The following is a 24,157-nucleotide window of genomic DNA, read 5'->3' on the forward strand; positions in this document are numbered from 1 at the left end:
ATAGTGGCGAGGTGGAGAAACCCTCCTATAATCTGAGAAATTAGCCACCACAGCCTATCTCCTCAGCTAGACCAGGATCCCAATGATCTCATTATTCTTATCTCTTTATTGATTTTTGTATTACAAAGATAATGCTTCTCTTTGGACTGTTTTTTCAAAAGACCCGAGAAATTAATCTTGAAATCCTACCCCACAAAGCCTACAGTATCATCTACTTATTGGAGGCCTACTAGGTGCTGGGGTCTTAAGAGTTAAACACTCTTGCAAAAATTATTCTGTTTAGCATGCAAGTTATACAAGTAAAAATTAGTAATAACACAAGGTAACTCCACATTAGAGGTACAGAAATAGCCTTGGTGGAGAGATGAGAAGCAGCATCTTTTGAGCTACTGAGCTGCAGACGTGGTTTACAGATGTTCTCCTACTTCATTCTCATAGCAGTCTCACCAGACAACCTTGTTCTCATCAAATAAAGCTGTCAAGAGGAGAACAGAGTGATACCTTGAAGACAGTTTTTTCCCCTTCCTGTTAATAACTCAAGTAAATGCCTGGTAGAAGTTTACAAGGTACAAAATGTCTAGAGGAACATAAAAATCACCTATTATTCCACTCTCAGAGATAACTGTTTAGTGTATTACTTTGCAACTTATTTTTTGCATGTGTAATACATTTTAAATATAATTGTTATAATGTATATGCCACATATCTTTTCCTCTCCCTACAATATTATTTCACAGGCACATCAGCTGATATTTTCTAAAGTACGTTTTTAATGGTTGTATAATACTTCATTATATGACCACTTCATATGTTTAGCCATTCTCTTTGATGTGTGGCAACATTTTTCTGTATAAAAATGTATAAAAAAAAGAGAAGAGAACAAAACTGCCCGAATAGCACCAAACACCTAATTTCAACAACCAAAACAAGAAATAGTACCACCAAAACAAACATAAATAAATCTTTGACTTTCTATTGTATCTAATGACAAAGGTAATTTGTATATTGGGACCCACAAAATGGGGGCCACCCCAGTGGCCCGGCCTACGTCACAAATCTAGCTGTAAGTCAGCCTGCACTTACAGGAAACACCTGTCAAGGAAACCTAGTACTGATCACAATCCTCCAACTCAGCTTTAGCTAGCTCACCTTGCCCTGGACTACAGGACCTGCTGGCCTCATAAGGAAATCCCCAACCTTCTAGCCAGTCCTGCCCTATTCCACATTACCTCTTCTAATGCTCAGTAAATCTTGCTCTTGCCCCAAATCCCTCGGGAAGAGGGCTCCACTGCTTGTGAGGCACTGCACTCCCCCAATCTGTGGATTGTCTTCCCGTGAACAAAGAACATCGAACTCTTTACTAAATTGTTTTAGTGTTGTCTTTCGACACAAACAATGCTAGGTTTTACAAATATCTGTTACACGATATACAAACACCTGTACACTGATGTTGATATTTTTACTGTGCCCAGAAAATCTGTTTGGTGTCTGCTTATAAAAAAGGGAGAAGAAGATAATGAAGTAATCAGAATTCATAAATGGGGTTTTATTTTTAGTATGCTTAGAAGTGGCAGACTGTTTTGTTTATGTGTGTGTGGTTTTTCTTGATTTTTTTTAAAATACTGCAATATAGTGATTTATAAGAAATATATACTTGGTCATTCAGATGACCAAAGTATATTTCTCATGTGTATTTGGTCTTCATCCACAGTTCCTGGCTCACAGCTCCCAAAACCCTTGGAATTTCCTGAGCAATAAGAGCAATGGGAGCATCTTTTGTTATAATATTTGGTCTCTTGTTCTCAGTTCCTGAAATCCCTTTACATCCATAAAGGTGAAATGGGTGTCTTGTTATTCATAACAAGCCCCTTTCCACCACAACTGGGTTTATGTTAATGAGGTGACTTTTGGAAAGCACCTAAGGATGGAGGCTGGTCGCCAGGGGACCCAAACTTGATTAGACAGTTGACTCTTTCAGTCCCACCCTCTGATTTCCTGGGAGAGGAGAGGGGCTAGAGGTTGAATCAATCACCAGTGGTCAATGAGTTAATCAATCATGCCTCTGTAATGAAGCCTCCATAAAAATCCAAAAAGATGGAGTTCAGAGAGCTTCTGGGTTGGTGAACACATGGAGATTTGGGGAGAGTGGCATGCTCAAAAAGCATGGAAACTCCACGCCCTTTCCCCATGCCTTACCCTACACATCTCTTCCATCTGGCTGCTCCTGAGTTATATCCTTTTGTAATAAACCGGTAATCTAGTAAGAAAAATGTTTCTCTGAATTCTGTGAGCTGTTCTAGCAAATTAGTTGAACCCAAGGAGGGAGTCATGGGAACCTCTGGTTTATAGCCAGTCAGTCAGAAGCACTGATAACAACCGGGACTTGTGATTGGCATCTGAAGGTGGGGGCAGTCTTGTGGGACTGAGCTCTTAACCTGTGGGATCTGATGCTGTTTCCAGGTAGATAGTGTCAGAATTGAGTTAAATTTTGGGGACACCCAGCTGGTGTCTGAGAATCGGTGGTGTGGGGAAACCCCTCCACTCCACATGTTGTAATTGGTCTTAGAACCTTCAAGTACCAAAATAGTAACTTTAGTATCAATCCCAGGAGTTCCAAGCTTATTACATAAAATTATTAGTGGTATTTATACTAACATATATATTTATTATATACTATATGTCATATATACAATAATAGCTATATAGTATTGTGATTGTATTCAGACATAATAGTCAAGACATGAGATATGTACAGGCAGAATTAATTATAGAAGTCGTCTCAATCATGGCCTGAGAGGGTACAAGGCTGCTAGAGACAGGAGACCTTGCTGAGTCAGGGCGTGCCATAACTGGAAGCCCAAAGCCCAGCCTTTGCCCTCTGCTCAGCCTAAAGCAGGGCCCACCTGTCTCTTGTTGCCAGACAGATGTTGATAAACACAAGGAGGAAACCTCTGCAGTTACTCTTTCACCACATGGCTAACAGGGCCGTCAAACATTTTCTCCACTTCAGTCAGATTATAAAGGGAAAGCCCCACATGAATCTGACCTCAGGAATTTTGAACATAAAAACCCAATTGGAAAAGGGGTCAAGGGGCACGTGTGTATGGTGACGGATGAAAACTAGACTATTGGTGGTGAACACAATGCAGTCTATATGGAAACTGATATATAATAATGTACACCTGAAATTTACACAATGTTATAAGCCGATATGACCTCAATAAAATAATTTTTAAAAATAATTTTAAAAAATGTCAAATATATAAACGTAAAAAAAAAATCCAGTTGGTAGCACATTATAATTTTAAAGCACGTTTAATTCCTTGCAAGGCAGGAAATAATTCCATGTGAATTCAACCAGTGCATGTAACAAAATCATTACTAGCAAAGAAGATAACTTTTTTCACTTCAAAAAAGTGAAGGGTGAGATGAGTGAGAAGTAGGTTTAAGAGGCAGAACAGCATTCTCAGAGATAGTTCATGCCCCTGTTGGTGCATTGACTGTGGCACCAGCGTTGTTTCTCATGGCTGATGGCTGACCTTGGTGAGTAGGAATGGGTAATAGCTAAGAAAAATCATTAAGAAATAGAACATTTTCTCTAAAAAAGGAAAATTGCCTGGCAGTATATCAGTTTTATATTTATAATCACCATGGTCCATTTAACTTATTGGTATTCTATTATTGGGAAGGGTTGCAGAAAAGTGGTGGTGCAAGGAGAAATAAAGAAGTTTTAAGCTGAAACCAACCCTAACATGAAAAAAAATAGCCTTCATTTATTGCATTCTGCTTCTGCTAGTCTCTGGGCAATCTGAAGGACACAGTCATCAGAATTGCACCCATGTGGAGCTTTTTTTTATTTCCTGGAATCACCATAAAATTGGCTCCCACACTGTGGACCTAAAAACAGGGGATATAGAGTGCTGCTTCTCTCTCTTGGCATTTTACTTGGTTTCCAAAGGAATAGTGACTGAGAACCTCATGAAATTGAAATATGCTTACTGAGAGAAATTGATTGTCACACAAAGCACAATAAGATTTTCTCTGGTAAATGGGTGATATATATATGTATATACATATTTTTGGTTAGGTCTAGTAATATTTAATTATTGGACTTTTTTCTCAGCAAATTTATAAACTTAGAACACATTGAGATTATGTAAATCCCTGGTCAGCATTAATATTATATTAAGTAATTTGTAATAAAAGTGTCCATTTTTTCATTAAGTATAAAAATTTGGGAAAATAATATATTTTAAGGCATATATAGAGCAAACTGACACATTCCTTCCACAATGTTGTCATTATTCTGTAGTGCCTTTCCCTGTTCATTTATTACTTTATTCATCAGCACATCCTGGTAAATACCTAAAAGAAAAGCCCCAATGTGTAGCATTTGCCAATTACTGTGGTGTAAATACTCCCACCATGGCCAATTTCAAGGCCATTGAACACTGAGTTGCAAAGAGATGCCGATAATCAGCTCTCATTAGATGGTAAGGGCTGGCTTGAGCATTCAACTGCCGTAACCAGGAGAGGAAGGAATGTTCAGGGAAGTTCAACTGCTTAGAATGTTCATGTTTTAAAAGATGAGAGGGGACAGCAGGGGCTAAGACTGGTGAGACAGGCAGAAGTCAGAGCATAAAAAGCCTTGAATGTCTATTCAAGAGATTCAGTGACCATAGGATTTGATAGATACTCAGGTAAGAGATGATAGTGGCTCTCATCATTGTAGTGACCATAATATTCTGAAGGAATCCAGGGAGAGATGATGGTGTCCCTAACCACGGTAGTGCCCATGGGCTTTTGTAGATATAGAGTGAAAAGATGATAGAGACTCTCACCATGGTAATGTCCATGGGATTTTGTAAATATCCAGGTAAGAAATGAGGATGTTCCTACATAGGTAGTAAACATAGAATATTGAAATTATACAGGTAAGAAATGATGATCAATCTAACCATGGGAGTGACCATGGCATTTTGTAGATATCTGGTTAAGAGATGTTTGTGGCCTTAACTACAGTACTGAAATGAGGATTTCTCAGATAGGTAGGTAGAAAAGCTGATGGTGTCCCTTATCACATTAGTGAACATGGCATTTTTGTGGTATTCCAGATATGATGGTGAACCTAACCACAAAAGCAACCATGAGATTTTTCAGGGTTCTAGTAAAGAGATGATGGTGTCCTTAACCATGAAAGTGATGATGGGGTTTTGCAGGTTTGTAGTTAAGAGACGATAGTGATCCTAACCACACTAGTGAACAAGGGAGTTTGCAAGTATCCAAGTAGGAGATGTTAGTTCAAAAATGTGGTGACCATGGGATTTTGAAGGTATCCAAGTAGAAATGATGTGTAACTAACAATGGTATTACCAAGCTATTTTACAGTTACCCAGGTTAGAGATGATTGCCCCTAACAATGGCATTTATCTGGATAATTTGTAGGTCTTCATGTAAGATACATTGTTTTTTTTTTTAAACCTAGTAGAGACCACAGGCTTCTGTAGATATCCAGGTGAAGATGATTTGTCAAACTACTATGGTGACCAAGGTATTTTGCAAGTATTTAGTCAAGAACTGATGGTAAACCTAAAGTGAATATGGGACTTTGAATGTATTGTAGAGGAGGAAAAGTAATTTTCCCTCTACTCTCCTAGGTTCTTGGCTGAGACCCTCCTGTAATAAAAGATAGTTTAACAAGAGAAAAACAAACAATTTTAATTACATATGTACATATGAGAGCCCCACAAAGATATGAGACTCAAAAAGGTACCCAGGCGACTAAGGCTGATATACCATCCTGAGCTAAAGAAAGGGACAGGGGTCTGGGGCTTCTAAGGGGAGGAAGGAATTTCACGGAAGGTGAGAAGAGGAAATGTATGGTAAACAGAGTTTGCTCTGTCATGCAGAAAGTCTCTCAGGTGAAAAAGTGATCTCTGGGAATAGCTCTCTTCCTGGTACAGGCCCCCTTTCTACTGTGAATCTCCTTTACAGAAGGGTAACTTCTAATCTGCTTTCAGAACTTCTCTTGTGTCTGCAGTTTCTCAAAATAATCAGCTCAAAATAATCCTTTTGCCAAAGAGGCATATTATGGGGTGGCATATTCTGCTATCCTTCAGTATCCATTAGGGTAATGATGGTGACTTAAACCATGATAATGACTATGGAATTTTCAGGTGTCCTGGTAAGAGATGATGAGTCTCTAATTATGGTTGTAACCATTTTTTTTTCTTGCAAATTCCAGTAAAGACATGAAGGTGAAATTAACCACAGTAGTAACCATGGGATTTGATACGTAACTAGGAAAGAAATAATATGGACTTTAACCAAGTGGACATCATGGTATTTTGGAATTGCCCAGATAAGTTATCATGGTGTCACTCACCACAGTACAGACAGTGGGATTTTGCAGATTCCAATCAATAGATGATGGTGAGCCTAATAATGGGAGTAAATGTGGGAATTTGCTAATATCCATGTAAGAGATGATGTGGGCCTTAAACATATCATAGACCATATGATTTTATATATCTAGAAAAGTGATGATGCTGCCCCAAACTCTTATCATAACCAAGTGTTTTTGCAGGTATTCAGGTAAGAAATAAATGTCCCTAACAAAAGTAATAACCATCAGATTTTACTGTTTTCTGACTTAGAGATGATTTGTCTTAAAACTTAAGTGACAAAGATATTTGTAGGTATCTGGTAATATATCACAGAGTCCTCACTACAGTAGTGACTGGAGGGTTTTTTCAAGTGTCCAGTGAATAGACGATGGTGTCTGTAACTACAGTGTTGACCTTAGAGTTCTCCAAGTGTGTAGGTGGAGTTAGTGGTTGCCCTAATGAAATGGACAGATGGAATTAGCAGGACTCCAGATGGAAGAACATGTATCCCTAACCAGTGTTGCCACCATGTATTTTTTCAGGTCCTAGTCAAGAGATGATGGTTTTTCTAACTGCAATGTTTACCTTACAACTAAAGGATCCAAGTTGAGTTAATGGTTCCCCTAGTAGTGATCCTGAGATTTTTTGAGATCCATCTATAAGATGTATCCCTAATCATAGTTGCCACCATGTGTTTTTGCAGGCTCCAATCAAGAGATATAGGTAAAGATCATGGAATCCAGATAAGTGATGATGTGGGCCTTAAACATAGTACAGACCATCTGATCTTCAGAAATCCAGGTAAGTGATAATGGTGTCCCCAACATGTGTTGGTACTGTTTTTGCAGGTATTCAGGTAAAAAATGATACCAGGCCTACAAATGCCATTAACTATGAGATCTAGTTTAACCACTTTTTTAGTTTAGAGATAATGTGTGCTTAACCTTAGGAATGAATGAGGGATTTGCAGGTATCCAGGTAAGTGAGCAGAACTTTCTTTACCACAGAATTGACCATGAGATTTTCACAGGTGTGCAGTCAAGAGATGATAGTGTCTGTAACAGCAGTGTTAACCTTGAAGTTCTGCCGGCGTCCAGGTGGCATTGATGGGCCCGTAAAGATGGAAGTGACAAAAGTTATTTGCCAGTGTCCTGGTAGGAAAACTTATGTCCTTATATACATCTGTCACAATGTATTTTTTCAGGTTCTAGTCAAGGGATCACAGTGACCCTAACAATAGTGGTTAATGGGACTTTGCTGATATCCAATAAGTGATTATGTGAGTCTTACCACACTATAGACGTTCTGACCTTCAGAAATCTAGGTAGATATAGAAAGTCAAGATGGCGACGTAAGCAGACTCTGAACTCACCTCCTACCGTGGACACAGCCAATTTACAACTACTGGTGGAAAAATTACCCCTGAGACAGAACTGAAAACTGGATAAGAGGAACTCCTGCAACTAAGGACAATCCTAATTGAGGTGGAAGAGACAGAAACTCCCTTCAGGAGAGAAAAAACGCCACCTTCACAAGCTGCAGTGCCTCACGGCTGCCTGGGAGCAGCCCAAAGGTACGCGGGGGCAGCGATTGTTGTGGCCTGGTGTGGGCGTGCTGACACAGATGCCATTGGAGTTCTCCCTGGGGCCTGCTAGCCCAGGTCTACCCCACCCACTAGAGCAGCGATTTAATCCAGCTCAGCCAGAGTGGGCAGCCCACCCTAGAGACTGGCGCCACCCAACAACAAGCCCTCAGGCAACTTGTGGGCCTGCATAGATTGGTGACAGGATTCTCTGCAGCCTGGCAACTGAACCTACTTCATTGGGGCAGGGCGCGCACAAGGAGCAGGTGGAGAGTGTGGGGCGGCGGCGGAGTGTGCAGGGCTCCCGCCGTGGAGAAACTGGGTCCGCTTTGGGAGGTCGGGGCACGCACACAGGGCAGGACTGTGTTGACTGTGTGTGTGGACCTGTGGGCAGCAGGGCTTGTCAGCTGCAGAAGACTTGTGCTTCTCAAAGACCCACATAGGGGGTTTGCCCCACCTTCCAAAGCCTGAAACAATCGGGTGCTCCTGTGCCTGAGTCCAGCCGCACTCAGCTGCAATCCTCAGAGAGCTGACAAGAGACCTAAAGGCTGGAGGCTTATAGCAATTGTAAGCCCCTGAGCCTAACAACCTGCCACGGTGGGGGCCTACTCACTTAAAAGAAATACTGCAACACAAATGTGGTATTAGAAGTTGCAGCCAACTGTGCTAGGGCTCCCCACACCTGATAAAGAGACTGAAGGGCCCACAACAACTACAAGCAGCTAAGCATTACAACAGCTGGCCAGGAGCATAACTCGGCCTCCCTGGGCACCTACAGGGAGAGCAAACAGGCCACAACAGAAGAACACACGTAGCCCACATAGGGGTCACCCCTGGAACATTGAGAACTGAGGGGAGCACACTGCAGGCCTCCTAAGGCATCACTTATATAAGGTCACCTATCCAAGAGCAGGAGACGTAGCTGACCTACCTAATACATAGACACAAGCACAGGGGAAGAGGCAAAATGAGGGGGCAAAGGAATATGTTCCAAGTAAGGGAACAGGACAAAACCCCAGAAAAGGAACTAAGTGAAACAGAAATGAGCAACCTACCCGACAGAGAGTTCAAACAAAGAGTGTTAAGGATGCTCACTGATGTGGGGAGAAGAACAGATGAACTCAGTGAGAATATCACCAAAGAAATGGAAGATATAAAGAAGAACCAATCAGAAATGAAGAATACAATACTGGAAATGAAAAATTCACTAGAGGGACTCAAAAGCAGAGTAGAGGATACAGAAGAATGGATCTGTGAGCTGGATGAAAGACTAGAAGAAATTACCCAAGCTGAGCAGGTAAAAGAGAAAAGAATTAAAAGCAGTGAGGACAGTCTTAGAGACCTCTGGGACAACATCAAGCACACTGACATTTGTGTTATAGGTGTCCTGGAAGGAGAAGAGTGAGACAAAGGGGCAGAGAATCTATTTCAAGAAATAATAGATGAAAACTTTCCTGACCTAAGGAAGGAAACAGACATCCAGGTACAGGAAGCACAGAGAGCCCCAAACAAGATAAACCCAAAGAGGCCCACACCAAGACACATCATAATCAAAATGTCCAGAATTAAAGATAAAGAGAGAATCCTAAAAGCTGCAAGGGAAAGTCAAGTTACATACAAAGGAAACCCCATAAGGCTATCAGCTGACTTCTCAGCAGAAATCTTACAGGCTAGAAGAGAGTGGCATGATATATTTAAAGTGCTAAAAGGAAAAAACTTAAGCCAAGAATAGTCTACCTGGCAAGGTTATCATTCAAAATGGAAGGAGAGATCAAAAATTTCCCAGACAAGCAAAAATTAAAGGAGTTTGTTAACAAGAAACCAGTGCTACAAGAAATGTTAAAGGGACTGATTTAAGGGGAAAAGAGATGACCACAAATGGAAAAAATTATCTATTTCCATGATAAGAGGGTAATGGATACAAATGCACAAAAAAGAGGTTAGATATGATATCAAAAACATAAAATGAGGGACGAGGGGAGTTAAAGAGTACAGCTTTCAGACAGAGGTCAAACTGAAGAGACCATCAATTATGTATAGAAGGAGAAAGGAACAGAGAAGGACTACTAAAACATGGAGGAAAAAAAAGTTAAAAAATGGCAGTAAGTACATACTTATCAATAGCTACTTTAAACGTCAATGGACTAAATGCTCCAATTAAAAGGCATAGGGTGGCTGATTGGATAAAAAAACAAGACCCATATATATGCTGCATACAAGAGACACTTCAGACCTAAAGACACTCACAAACTGAAAGTGAAGGGATGGAAAAAGATACTCCAAGCAAATGGCAATGAAAAGAAAGGTGGGGTAGCAATACTCATATCAGACAAAATAGACTTTAAAACAAAAACTGTAAAACGAGACAAAGAAGGGCATTACATAATGATCAAGGGAACAATCCAACAAGAGGATATAACACTTGTAAATACCTATGCACCTATATATTTAGGTAGGTCCACCTAAATATATAAAGCAATTATTAACAGACATAAAAAGAGAAATAGACAGTAACACAGTAATAGTAGAGGGCTTTAACACTCCGCTTAAACTAACGGATAGATCATCCAAACAAGATCAATAAGGAAACATTGGCCTTAAATGACACACTAGAACAGATGGACCTAGTAGATATATACAGAGCATTCCATCCAAAAACCAAAGAATACATGTTCTTTTCAAATGCACATGGAACATTCTCCAGGATTGATCACATATTAGGCCACAAAACGAGTCTCCATAAATTTAAGAAGATTGAAGTAATACCAAGCATCTTTTCTGACCACAATGGTATGAAACTAGAAATCAACTATAGGAAGAAAATCAGAAAAGCCACAAACACGTGGAGATTAAACAAAATGCTACTGAACAACGACTGGGTCTATGAAGAAATCAAAGAAGAAATCAAAAAATACATGGAGACAAATGAAAATGAAAATACAACATGCCAGAATTTATGGGATACAGCAAAAGCGGTTCTAAGAGGGAAGTTTATAGCAATACAGGCCTACCTCAACAAACAAGAAAAATCTCAAATAAAGAATCTAACAGTGCACCTAAAGGAACTGGAAAAAAAGAACAAACAAAGCCCCAAATCAGTAGAAGAAGGGAAATAATAAAAATCAGAGCAGAAATAAATGAAATAGACACTAAAAAAACAGTAGAAAAAATTAATAAAAGCAAGAGCTGGTTCTTTGAAAAGATAAACAAAATTGACAAACCTTTAGCTAGACTCACCAAGAAAAAAAGGGAGAAGGCACAAATAAGTAAAATCAGAAATGAAAGAGGAGAAATTACAACAGACACCTCAGAAATACAAAAGATTATAAGAGAATACTGTGAAAAGCTATATGCCAACCAATTCGACAATCTGGAAGAAATGGATAAATTCTTAGAATCATACAACCTTCCAAAACTGGATCAAGAAGAAATAGAGAATTTGAGTAGACGAATCACCAGTAAGGAGATCGAAACAGTAATCAAAAACCTCCCTAAAAATAAAAGTCCAGGACCAGACGGCTTCCCCGGTGAATTCTACCAAACATTCAAAGAAGACTTAATACCTATCCTTCTCAAACTCTTCCAAAAAATTGAGGAGGGAGGGAAGCTCCCTAACTCATTCTACCAAGCCAACATTACCCTGATACTAAAACCATACAAGGACAACACAAAAAAAGAAAATTACAGGCCAATATCACTGATGAACATCAATGCAAAAATCTTCAACAAAATACTAGCAAATTGCATACAACAATACGTTAAAAAGATTATACACCATGATCAAGTGGGATTTATTCCAGGTATGCAGAGATGGTTCAACATTCACAAATCAATCTACGTAATACAGCACATTAATAAAATAAAGAATAAAAATCACATGATCATCTCAATAGATGCAGAGACAGCATTTGACAAGATACAGCATCCATTTATGATAAAAACTCTGAATAAAATGGGTATAGAAGAAAAGTACCTCAACATAATAAAGGCCATATATGAGAAACCCACAACTAATATCATCCTCAATGGTGAAAAACTGAAAGCTATCCATCTAAGAACAGGAACCAGACAAGGATGCCCACTGTCACCACTCCTATTTAACGTAGTACTGGAAGTCCTAGCCAGAGCAATCAGGCAAGAGAAAGAAATAAAAGGGATCCAAATTGGAAAGGAAGAAATGAAACTCACTATTTGCAGATGACATGATTTTATATATTGAAAACCCTAAAGACCCACCAAAAAACTTTTAGAAGTAATAAACGAGTACAGTAAAGTTGCAGGTTACAAAATCAACATACAAACATCAGTTGCATTTCTATACACTAACAACGAAGTAGCAGAAAGAGAAATTAAGAATACAATCCCGTTTACAATTGCTACAAAAAGAATAAAATACCTAGGAATAAACTGAACCAAAGAGGTGAAAGATCTGTACACTGAAAACTATAAAACATTGCTGAAAGAAATTGAAGAAGACACAAAGAAATGGAAAGATATTCCGTGCTCTTGGATTGGAAGAATCAACATAGTTAAGATGTCCATACTTCCTAAAGCAATCGATACATTCAATGCAATCCCTATCAAAGTTCCAACAACATTTTTCACAGAAATAGAACAAAGAATCCTAAAATTTATATGGAACAACAAAAGACCCCAAATAGCTAAAGGAATCCTGAGAAAAGAGAACAAAGCTGGAGGTATCACACTCCCTGATTTCAAAATATACTACAAAGCTATAGTAACCAAAACAGCATGGTACTGGCACAAAAACAGACACACTGATCAATGGAATAGAATCGAAAACCCAGAAATAAACCCACACATGTATGGACAGCTAATCTTTGACAAAGGAGCCAAGAACATACAATGGAGAAAAGAAAGTCTCTTCAACAAATGGTGTTGGGAAAACTGGATAGCCACGTGCCAAAAAATGAAAGTAGACCCTTACCTTACACCATGCACAAAAATTAACTCAACCTGGATTAAAGACTTGAATGTAAAACCTGAAACTATGAAACTTCTAGGAGAAAACATAGTCAGTACGCTCTTCAACATCGGTCTTAGCAACATATTTTCAAGCACCATGTCTGACCGGGCAAGAGAAACAATAGAAAAAATAAACAAATGGGACTACATCAAACTAAAAACCTTCTGCACAGCAAAGGAAACCATCAACAAAACGAGAAGACAACCTAACAATTGGGAGAAGATATTTGCAAACCATACATCTGATAAGGGCTTAATCTCCAAAATAGATAAAGAACTCATGCATCTCAACAACAAAAAAACTAACAACCCAAGTAGAAAATGGGCAAAAGACCTGAACAGACACTTCTCCAAAGAAGATATACAGATGGCCAACAGACACATGAAAAGATGTTCAAAATCATTAACTATCAGGGAAACGCAAATCAAAACTACAATGAGATATCACCTCATGCCCGTCAGAATGGCTATAATTAACAAGACAGGAAACAACATGTGTTGAAGAGGATGTGGAGAGAAGGGAACTCTCATACACTGCTGGTGGGAGTGCAAACTGGTGCAGCCACTATGGAAAACAGTATGGAGATTCCTCAAAAAATCAAGGATAGAACTACCATATGATCCAGCTATTCCACTGTTGGGTATTTATCCAAAGAACTTGAAAACACCAATGCGTAAAGATACAAGCACCCCTGTGTTCATTGCAGCGTTATTCACAATAGCCAAGACTTGGAAACAACCTAAGCGCCCATCAAGGGAAGAATGGATAAAGAAGCTGTGGTATATATACACAATGGAATACTACTCAGCCATAAGAAACGATGAAATCCAGGCATTTGTGACAACGTGGATGGACATTGAGGGTAGTATGCAAAGTGAAATAAGTCAGAGGGAGAAGGTCAAATACCATATGATCTCCCTCATTAAGTAGTAGATAAGAACAACAACAAACAAACACATAGAGACAGAGATTGGATTGGTGGTTACTAGAGGGGAAGGGGGGGAGGAGGGCGGGAGGGATAATTCGGCCCGTGGGTGGTGATGGGTTTTAGTTAGTATTTGAGTGGTGAACATGATGTAGTCTATGCAGAAATAGAAGTATAATGATGTACACCTGAAATTTATACAATGTTATAAACCAATGTTACTGCAATAAACAAAAAGAAAATATTTAAAAAAAAAAAACCTAAATCTAGGTAAATGATGATGGTATCCCTAACATTTGTGTTACCATGTTTTCATTTGTCTTTTACAGATATTCAAGTAAGAAATTATAGTGTTCCCACAAATACTGCTAAGAATTAGCCGTTACTGTTTGCTAGTTTAGAGATAATATGTTTTTAACCCTGGTCAAGACTGAAGGATTTGTAAGTTTTCAGGTAAGTTAGCATGGTGGTTTCATCTCATTATTAACCATGGGATTTTTATAGGTATCCAGTCAAGAGATTATGGTGTCTCTATGGTTTTGACCTTGATATTCTACAAATATCCAGGTAAGTTCCTCTACTGCTGGTAGTTCCCATGAGGTGTTACATGGTCTAGGTTGAAAAAGATGTGTCCCTAACCATGGTTGCCACCATAGATTTTACAAGTTCCACTCAATGAATAATAGTAATTAATAATGGTAGTGAACATGGGACTTTGCTAGTAGACAGGTGAGAGATCTTCAGATTTCCAAATATCTAGGTAAGAGAAGATGGTGCCTATAACACTTATGGTTACAAGGATTGTTTTGTTTTATTTTTTTGTTTTTTACAAGTACCAGGTGAGGACTTGGTAAGAAATGATGTGACATTTACACATTAGAGACTTTCTGAATTTCAGATAGCTAGGTAATTGATGGTGATCATAACTCTGGTAACCCATGTTTTGGCAGGCATGCAGGGAAGAAATTAACTTACCCCACCAATATTAGTAAGCATGAAATTTTATATATTCTTATTCAGAGATAGTATATTTTTTACACTCATTGTAATAGATTTATAGGCAGGAATCCAGGTAATCTATCATATTGTCCATCACTGTGTTATTGATCATGGGATTTTTGCAGGTACCCCTTCAAGAGAGGAAGGTATCTCTTACTAGGGTTTAACATCCCAGCTGTGCAAGTATCTAGGTGGCGTTGATGAGTAGTAAACATATAGAAGTGATCAAGGGAATTTGCAGGTGTCCAAGTAGCATAAGACTAGCACCAAACACATTTTCACAATGTGCTTTTCATATTCCTTTCACGAGGTCGTGATAAGCCTAACAATAGTTGTTAACTTGGGCATTGCTGGTATCCAGGTAAGTGATGATGTGGGCTTAAACCACAGCAGAAACCATTTGATCTTCATACAAGAAGGTAAGAGGTGATGGCATCCCTAACAATTGTTACCATGTTTGTTTGTTTTGTAGGTACTGAGGTAAGAAATAATAGAATTCTTGCCAATGTTAGAAATCATTAGTTCTTACTTTTTACATTTTTTTATTGATGTTTTAATGGTTTTTAACATTGTGAAATTTTGAGTTGTGCATTTTTGTTTGTCCATCACCATATATATGACTCCCTTCACCCCTTGTGCCCACCCCCCACCCCCACTGCCCCTGGTAACCACAGTACAGTTTTCTCTGTCCATGTGTTGGTTTATATTCCACATATGAGTGAGATCATACAGTGTTTGTCTTTCTCTTTCTCTCTTATTTCACTTAACATAATATGCTCCAGGCCCATCCATGTTGTTGCAAATGGGACGATTTTGTCTTTTTTTATGGCTGAGTAGTATTCCATTGTATATATATACCACATTTTCTTAATCCAGTCGTCAGTCAAGGGACACTTAGGTTGCTTCCACTTCTTGGCTGTGGTGAATAATGCTGCAATGAACATAGGGGTGCATAAGCCTCTTTGGATTGTTGATTTCAGGTTTGTTGGATAGATTCCCAGTAGTGGGATGGCTGGGTCATAGGGCATCTCTATTTGTAAGTCTTTAATGAATCTCCATACCGTTTTCCATAGAGGCTGCATCAATTTGCATTCCCACCAGCTGTGTATGAGGGTTCCTGTTTCTCCACATCCTCTCCAACACTTGTTGTTTTTTGTCTTGGTGATTATAACCATTCTAACGGGCGTGAGGTGGTATCTTAGTGTTGTTTTGATTTGCATTTCCCTGATGATTAGTGACGTTGAACATCTTTTCATGTGCCTATTGGCCATCTGTATATCTTCTTTGGAGAAGCGTCTGTTCATTTCCTCTGCCCATTTTTTGATCGGGTTGTTTGTTTTTTGTTGTTCAGTTGTGTGAGTTCTTTATATATTATGGAGATCAACCCCTTGTCAGATGTATGTTTTGCAAATATTCTCTGCCAGCTGGTGGGTTGTCAGTTCATCTTGATTCTGGTTTCGTTTGTCTTATAGAAGCTCTTTAGTCTGATAAAGTCCCACTTGTTTATTTTTTCTTTAGTTTCCCTAGTCTGGGTAGGCATGTCATCCGAAAAGATTCCTTTAAAACCAATGTCAAATAGTGTGTTGCCTATATTTTCTTCTATGAGTTTTATAGTTTCAGGTCTCACCTTCAGGTCTTTGATCCATTTTGAGTTAATTTTTGTGAATGGTGATAGCAGATGGTCCACTTTCATTCTTTTGCATGTGGCAGTCCAGTTTTCCCAACACCATTTATCGAAGAGACTTTCCTTTCTCCATTGTATGTTCTTAGCACCTTTGTCGAAAATTAGCTATCCATATATGTGTGGTTTTATTTCTGGGCTTTCAATTCTGTTCCATTGATCTGTGTGTCTGTTTTTGTACCAGTACCATGCTGTTTTGATTACTATTGCTTTGTAGTATGTTTTGAAGTCAGGGATTGTGATACCTCCTGCTTTGTTCTTTTTTCTTAGGATTTCTTTAGCTATTTGGGGTCTTTTGTTGCCCCATATAAATTTTAGTATTCTTTTTTCTATTTCTGTGAAGAATGTCATTGGGATTCTGATTGGGATTGCATTGAATCTGTAGATTGCTTTAGGTAATATAGACGTTTTAACTATGTTTATTCTTCCAATCCACATGCATGGGATATCTTTCCATTTCTTTATGTCATCATGGATTTCTTTCAATAATGTCTTGTTGTTCTCATTGTATAGGTCCTTCACCTCCTTGGTAAGATTTATTCCTAGGTATTTTATTCTTTTTGATGCAATTGTAAATGGTATTATCTTTTTGAGCTCTCTTTCTGTTAGTTCATTATTAGCATACACAAATGCAACTGATTTTTGAAAAAATTTATGTTTAACTCTATGGATGTTGAGGAATAGCCACATCTAGGTAATTATTATGGTGTTCCTCATCACAGTACTAACTATGGGATTTTTGCAGGTGTCTAGTCAAGAAATAATGGTTTTATCTGACAGCACTGTTGACCTTGGAGTACTGCCAGTGTCAGGTAGAGTTCATATGTCCCTTAATGATATAAGTGACCAAGGTTATTTGCAGGTCTCCTGGTAGAAAAAAATCTGCTTTAACACATATTTCATATTGTGTTTTTCAAATTTCTGTCAAGAGATCAACAACGTTAGGTGAAACTAAGAATGGTCTTTAACCTGGGACTTTGCTAATATTCAGGTGAGTGATAATGTGGGTCTTCCACACTACAAACCATCTGATCTTCATAAATCTAGGTCAGTGATGATGGTGTCCCTAACACTTGTGTTACCATGTTTATTTTTTCCCAGGTATCAGGTAAAGACTTTGCTAGTATACAGGTAAGAGATGATATGACATTTACACATTAGCGACCTTCTTATTTTCTGATACCTAGGTGATTAATAATGGTGTCAAGAACTCTTATACTACCAACATTGTTTTTTGACAGGTATGTAGGTCAGAAATTAATTTGTCCCTAATAATACTAGTAAGCATGAGATTTTACTGTATTCTTGTTTAGAGATGTGTATTAGAGTACTAAGGGACGGCCATATCCAAGTAATCATGATGGTGTTCCCTACCACAGTAGTAACCGTGGGATTTTTGCAAGTGTCCAGTCAGTAGAGGATATTGTTGCTAACAAACGTGTGTACAATGGATTATAACAAGTATCCAGGTAGAGTTGGTGGATCCTGCAATGAAGGAAACCACCAATTTTATTTACAAGTATCTAGAAGGAAAAAGATGTGTACATAGAAATGCTTATAACAATGTGTTTTTCAGGTTTCAGTCAAAAGAACATGGTGAACTTCACCATGGTTATTCACAGGGATTTTGCTGGTGTCCAGGTAAGTGATGATGTGGGCCTTAAGCACAGTACAGACAATCTGATCTTCAGATATCTAGGTAAGTAAGGATGGTGTTCCTAACATTCATGTTATCATGTTTTTTCACATGTATTCAGGTGGAAATTAATAGTGTCCCAAACAATGCTAATATGCATTACTCCTCATTGTTTAAAAGTTTAAATATAATGTGTGTTTAACCCTAGTAATGACTTAGGGATATACCTATATCCAGGTAAGATATCTTACTGTTTCTCACCATAGTATTGACCATGAAATTTTTCAAGGTGTTCAGTCAAGACATGATAGTGTCTCTAAGAATGTTGTTGACCTTGAAGTTCTGCCAGGAACCAAGAAGTGCTGATGGCTCCCTAATGAGGGAAGTGACCAAGGTTATTTGCCGGTATCCTGATAGAACAAGTTGTGTCCTTAAACATACTTGCCACATGTATTTTTTAGGTTCCAGTCTAGAGATCATGGGGGATGTAAAAGTGTTCATTAATGGAGCTTTCCAGGTATCCAAGTAAGTGATAATATAGATTGTACAACACTATAGACCAATTAATATTCAGATATCAGGAAATTAGGATTTGACTCTAACACTTGTGTTCCTATGTTTTTTTGCAGGTATTCCATTGAGGTCTTTGCTGGTATACAAGTATGGGATGATGTTATATTTACTCATTAAAGACCTTCTTATGTTCAGAATCTAGATAATTAATGATGTTGAGATTCTTATATTAAAATTGTTTTTGGCAAGTATGCAGTTAAAAATTAATTTTTCCCTAACAGTACTAGTAAGCATGAGATTTTACCTTATTCTTGTTTAGGGGTAACATGTATTTAATACTCCTTGTGATAGATGGATATGCAGATATCCAGTTAATTTTTCATATTGTTCAACGCTATGTTATTGACCATGGGATTTTTTTTAGGTATCCCTCTACTAGTGGAAGATGTCCCTTACTAGGATTTAACTTAGGAATTCTGTAAGATCAAAGTGTCGTTGATGGGTCCCTAAATGGCAAAATTGACCAATAGAATTTGCAGATGCCCAGGTAGAATAATACGGGTATTAAACACATTTTTAACACTGTGTTTTCCAGGTTCAAATCATGGAAAGCTTATCAATGGTAGGTAACATAGGACAATTTTGGTATCCAGGTAAGTGATGGTGTGGGCTTAAACCACAACACAGACCGTCTGATCTTCAGATAGCTAGGTAAGTGATGACAGTGTCCCTAACATGTTACCGTGTTTTTATTGCAGATGTTTAGGTGAGAAATGATAGAGTCCTTACCAATTCTAGAACCCATGAGTTTTCACTTTTTATATTTTAGAGAAAATTTGTTTTACCCTCCAAGTGTTGAGAGTGCAGGTATACAGGTAACGGTGGTGTTGCTCACTACAGTAGTAACCAAGGGCTTTTTGCATGTGTACAGTTAGGAAATGATGGTCTTACCTAAAAACGATGTTGACCTTGGAATGCTGCCGGTATCCAGGTAGAGTTTGTGTGTCCCATAATGATGGAAGTAAACAAGGTTATTTGTAGGTATGCTGGTAAAATGAATTGTATCCTTTGACATATATTTCATAATATATTTCTCAGGTTCCTGTCAAAACATCACTATGAACCTAACAATGCTCATTAGTGGGGACATTGCTGGTGTCCAGGTAAGTAAGGATGTGGGCCTAAACCACAGTACAGGCCATTTGATCTTCAGAAATGTAGGTGATGGTGTTGTCCCTGTCACTTTTTGTGACCATGTATTTGTTGCAGCTATCCAGTTTAGAATGATATAGTCCTTACCAATTCTAGTAACTATGAATTTTCACTTTTTATATTTTAGAGAAAATTTATGTTTAACTCTGTGAATGTTGAGGGTTCTCATGTATCTAGGTAACTATGTTGATGTTCCTCCCCCAGTAATATCTATGGGAATTTTGTGAGTGTACAGTCAGGAAATTATGTTCTTATCCGATAACAGTATTGACCTTGGAGTACTACACGTATCCAGGCAGTGTTGATGGCTTCTACAACGATGGAAGTTACCAAGGTTATTTGCAGGTGTCCTGGCAGGAAAAGTTGTGTTCTTTAACACATATTTCACAGTGTGTTTTTCAGGTTCCTGTTAAGAGATCATGATGGACCTAACAATGGTCGTTAATGGAGGACATTGCAGATATCCAGGTAAGTGATGGTGTGCACCTTTACCACATCACAGACCATCTGATCTTAGATCTGATATATCTAGGTAAATGATGTTGGTTTGCCTAAACTTGTTTTGCCATGTGATTTTTCATACAGGTATTCAGGTAAAAAATGACAGTGGTTTACCAATTCTGGTAACCCTGTTATCTTATTGTTTTATATTCTGGAAAAAAAATGTGTTTAATCCTGTGAATGTTGAGCAATTTTCAGGTATCCAGGTTATCATCATGGAGTTCCATGCCAGAGTAGTAATCATGGGATTTTTTCAGGTGTGCTGTCAAGAGATGATGGTGTCTCTGACGGTGGTGTAGACCTTGGAGTACTGCAAGTATCCGAGTAGAGTTGATGGGTCCTGCGGGGATGGAAGTGAAAAACGTTATTTGTAGGTATCCATGTGGAAAAGGCATGTCCATAGACACATTTGTCACATTGTGTTTTTCAGGTTCCAGTCAAGAGAACATGGTCACTTTATGATGATAATTAACGGGGACTTTCCTTGTATCCGGGTAAATGATGAGGTGCACCTTAAGCACCCTGCAGATCATGCAATCTTCAGATATCTAGGTAAGTGAGGATAGTGTCCCTCACATTTGTGTTACCATGTTTTTTTTGCAGGTGTTCAGATAAGAAATGATATTGTCCCCACCAGTGCTAGTAAGCATTAGCCCTTATTAGAGGTTAGATATAATGTGTGTTTAACCTAAGGAGTGACTGAGGGATATGCAAGGTAAGTTATCCGTCTATTCCACACCACAGTATTGATCTTGAAATTTTTACAGGTGCTCAGTCAAGAGGTAATGTCACTAACAACAGTATTGACCTTGAAGTTTTTCCGGGATCAAGATAGTGTTGATTGTTACCACAGTGATAGAAGTGACCAAGATTATCTGCAGGTGTTCTGATAGAACAAGTTGTGTTCTTTTTTTTTTTAGTGAGAAAGATTGGCCCTGAGCTAACACCTGTTGCCAATCTTCCTCTTTTTGCTTGAGGAAGAGTGGCCCTGAGCTAACATCTGTGCCCATCTTCCTCTATTTTGTATGGGGGTCGCTGCCATGGCATGGCTTGATGAGTGGTGTAGGTCTGCGCCCAGGATTCAAACCTGTGAACCTAGCCACCAAAGTGGAGCGCGACAAATTTAACCACTACGCCACTGGACTGGCCCCACAAATTGTGTTCTTAAACACGTTTGTTGTTTGTGTTTTTTCAGGTTCTAATCAAGAGACCACAATAAACCTAACAATGGTTGTTATTGGGACCTTGCTAGTCACCAGGTAAGTGATAAAGTGAGTCTTACTACAATGCACACTATCTGATCTTCATAATCTAGGTAGTTGAGGATGGTGTCCCTAACACAGTGTTGTTATAATTTTTTGCAGGTTTTCTTTGCTAGTACACATGTATGAGATGATATGATATCAACTCATTAGAGACTTCCTTATTTTCAGATATATAGGTAATTAATGATATCGTCAAGATTCTTATATTAACATTGTTTTTGACATGTATGCAATTAAGGAATTAGTTTGTCCCTAACAATACTAGTAAGCATGAGATTTGACTGTATTTTTATTTAAAGATATTGTGTATTTAACATTCAAGGTGATAGATGAATATGCAGATATCCAGGTAATTTATCATATTGACCTTGCAAATTTGCAGGTATCCCTTCAAGAGAAGCAGGTGTTTCTTACATTGGTTTGATTTCAGAGTTCTGCGAGTATCTAGGTAGTGTTGATGGGTCCTGAAATGATACAAGTGACCAAAGGAATTTGCAGGTGTCCAGGTAGAGTAAGACATGTACCAAACTCAGTTTCCACAATGCCTTTAGAGGTTAATGTCAAGATATCACAGTGAAACTAATGGTAGTTAACGTAGGTCATTGCTGGTATTGAGGTAAGTGATGATATGGACCTGAACCACAGCACAGACCATCTGATCTTTCTATACGTATATAGGTAAGTGATGATGGTGTCCCTAACACTTCTTGTTACCATGATTTTTTGCATGTGTTCAGGTAGGAAATGAAAGTCCTCACCAATTCAAGAAAGCATGAGTTTTTACTTTTTATGTTTTTTAGTGAATTTATGTTAAACCCTGTGAGTCTTGCAGAGTTGCAGATATTCAAGTAATTATCATGGTGTTCCTCAGCACAGTAGTAAGTGTAGATTTTTGTAGATATACAGTCACAAAATGATTGTCTTATCTGACAACTGTAGTGACCTTGGAGTGATGCAAGTATGCAGGTATAACTGTTGTTTCCCATAATGACAAAGTGACCAAAGTTATGGGCAAGTGCCCTGGTAAAAGAAGTGTCCTTAAAAACATTGTGGCTTGTTTTTTCAGGTACCAATCAAGAAATCAGGCTGAACTTAACAACGGTAGTTCACTGGACCATGATAATAACCAAGTAAGTGATAATGGGGAACTTACCACAATACAGATCATCTGACCTTCAGATATCTAGGTCAGTGGTGATGGTGTCCCTAACACTTTTTTTTTGCAAGTATCTAGTTAGGATCTTTGCTAGTATAAAGGCATGAGATGTTGTGACATTAACTCATAAGAGACCTCCTTATTTTCATGTATCTAGGTAATTAATGATTTTATCAAGTCTCTTGTATTAACCTTGTTTTTGGGACATACGCAGTTAAGAAATTAACTTGTTCCTATCAATACTGGTAGCATAAGATTTTAATTTATTCTTGTTTAGAGATAATATATTTAACATTCATAGTGCTAGAGGAACATGCAGATACCTCGGTACTTTTTCATATTCTCCATCACTATGTTATTAATGGTTATTAATGTGGGATTTTTGTAGGTATCCCTTCAAAGAGGAAAATGTCTCTTACTAGGATTTGATCTTGGAGTTCTTTAAGTATCCAGGTAGTATTGATGGGTCTTAAAGTGACACAAGTGATCAAAGGATTTTATAGATGTCCAAGTAGAATAAGATATGTATGAAACACGTTTTTCACAATAAATTTTTTGATTCCTGTCAGTAGATCAGGGTGAGCCTATAATTGGTACTTAACGTGAGACATCGCTGGTATCAAGGTATGTGATAATGCTTTACCACAGCACAGACCATCTGATCTTCAGATAGGTAAGTGATAATGATGTCAATAATACTTACCATGATTTTATTGCATGCTATTCAGGTATGAAAATGTAGAGTCCTTACCATTCTAGAAATGGTGAGTTTTCATTTTTTATATTTTAGAGAAAATTTATATTTAACCCTGAGAGTGTTGAGGGATTGCATGTATTCAGATAATGATCATAGTGTTCCACAACACAGAGGTAACCGTGGGAATTTTGCAGGTGTACAGTCACCAAATGATGGTCTCATCTGACCACAGTATTAACCTTGGAGTACTGCAAGTGTCCATGTGAGGTTGATGTGTCTCGTATGATAGAAGTGACCAAGGTTGTTTACAGGTATCCTGGTAGAAGTAGTTGTATCCTTAAACACATTTGTTACATTTTTTTCAGGTTCTGGTCAAGACATCACAGTTAAGCTCTCAATGGACATTAACAGGATTTTGCTCTTAACCAGGTAAGTAGTAATGTGGGTCTTACACAATACAGACCATCTGATCTTCAAATATCTAGGTAAGTGGAGATGGTGTCCCTAACGCTTGTGTTACCATGTTTTTTTGCAGGTATCTCATTAAGGTCTTTGCTAGTATACAAGTACAGGATCATGTGACATTAATTCATTGGAGACCTTCTTTATTTCAGACA

The sequence above is a fragment of the Diceros bicornis genome, chromosome X (assembly GCF_020826845.1).
Source record: "Diceros bicornis minor isolate mBicDic1 chromosome X, mDicBic1.mat.cur, whole genome shotgun sequence".
In the NCBI taxonomy this organism is placed as follows: domain Eukaryota; kingdom Metazoa; phylum Chordata; class Mammalia; order Perissodactyla; family Rhinocerotidae; genus Diceros; species Diceros bicornis.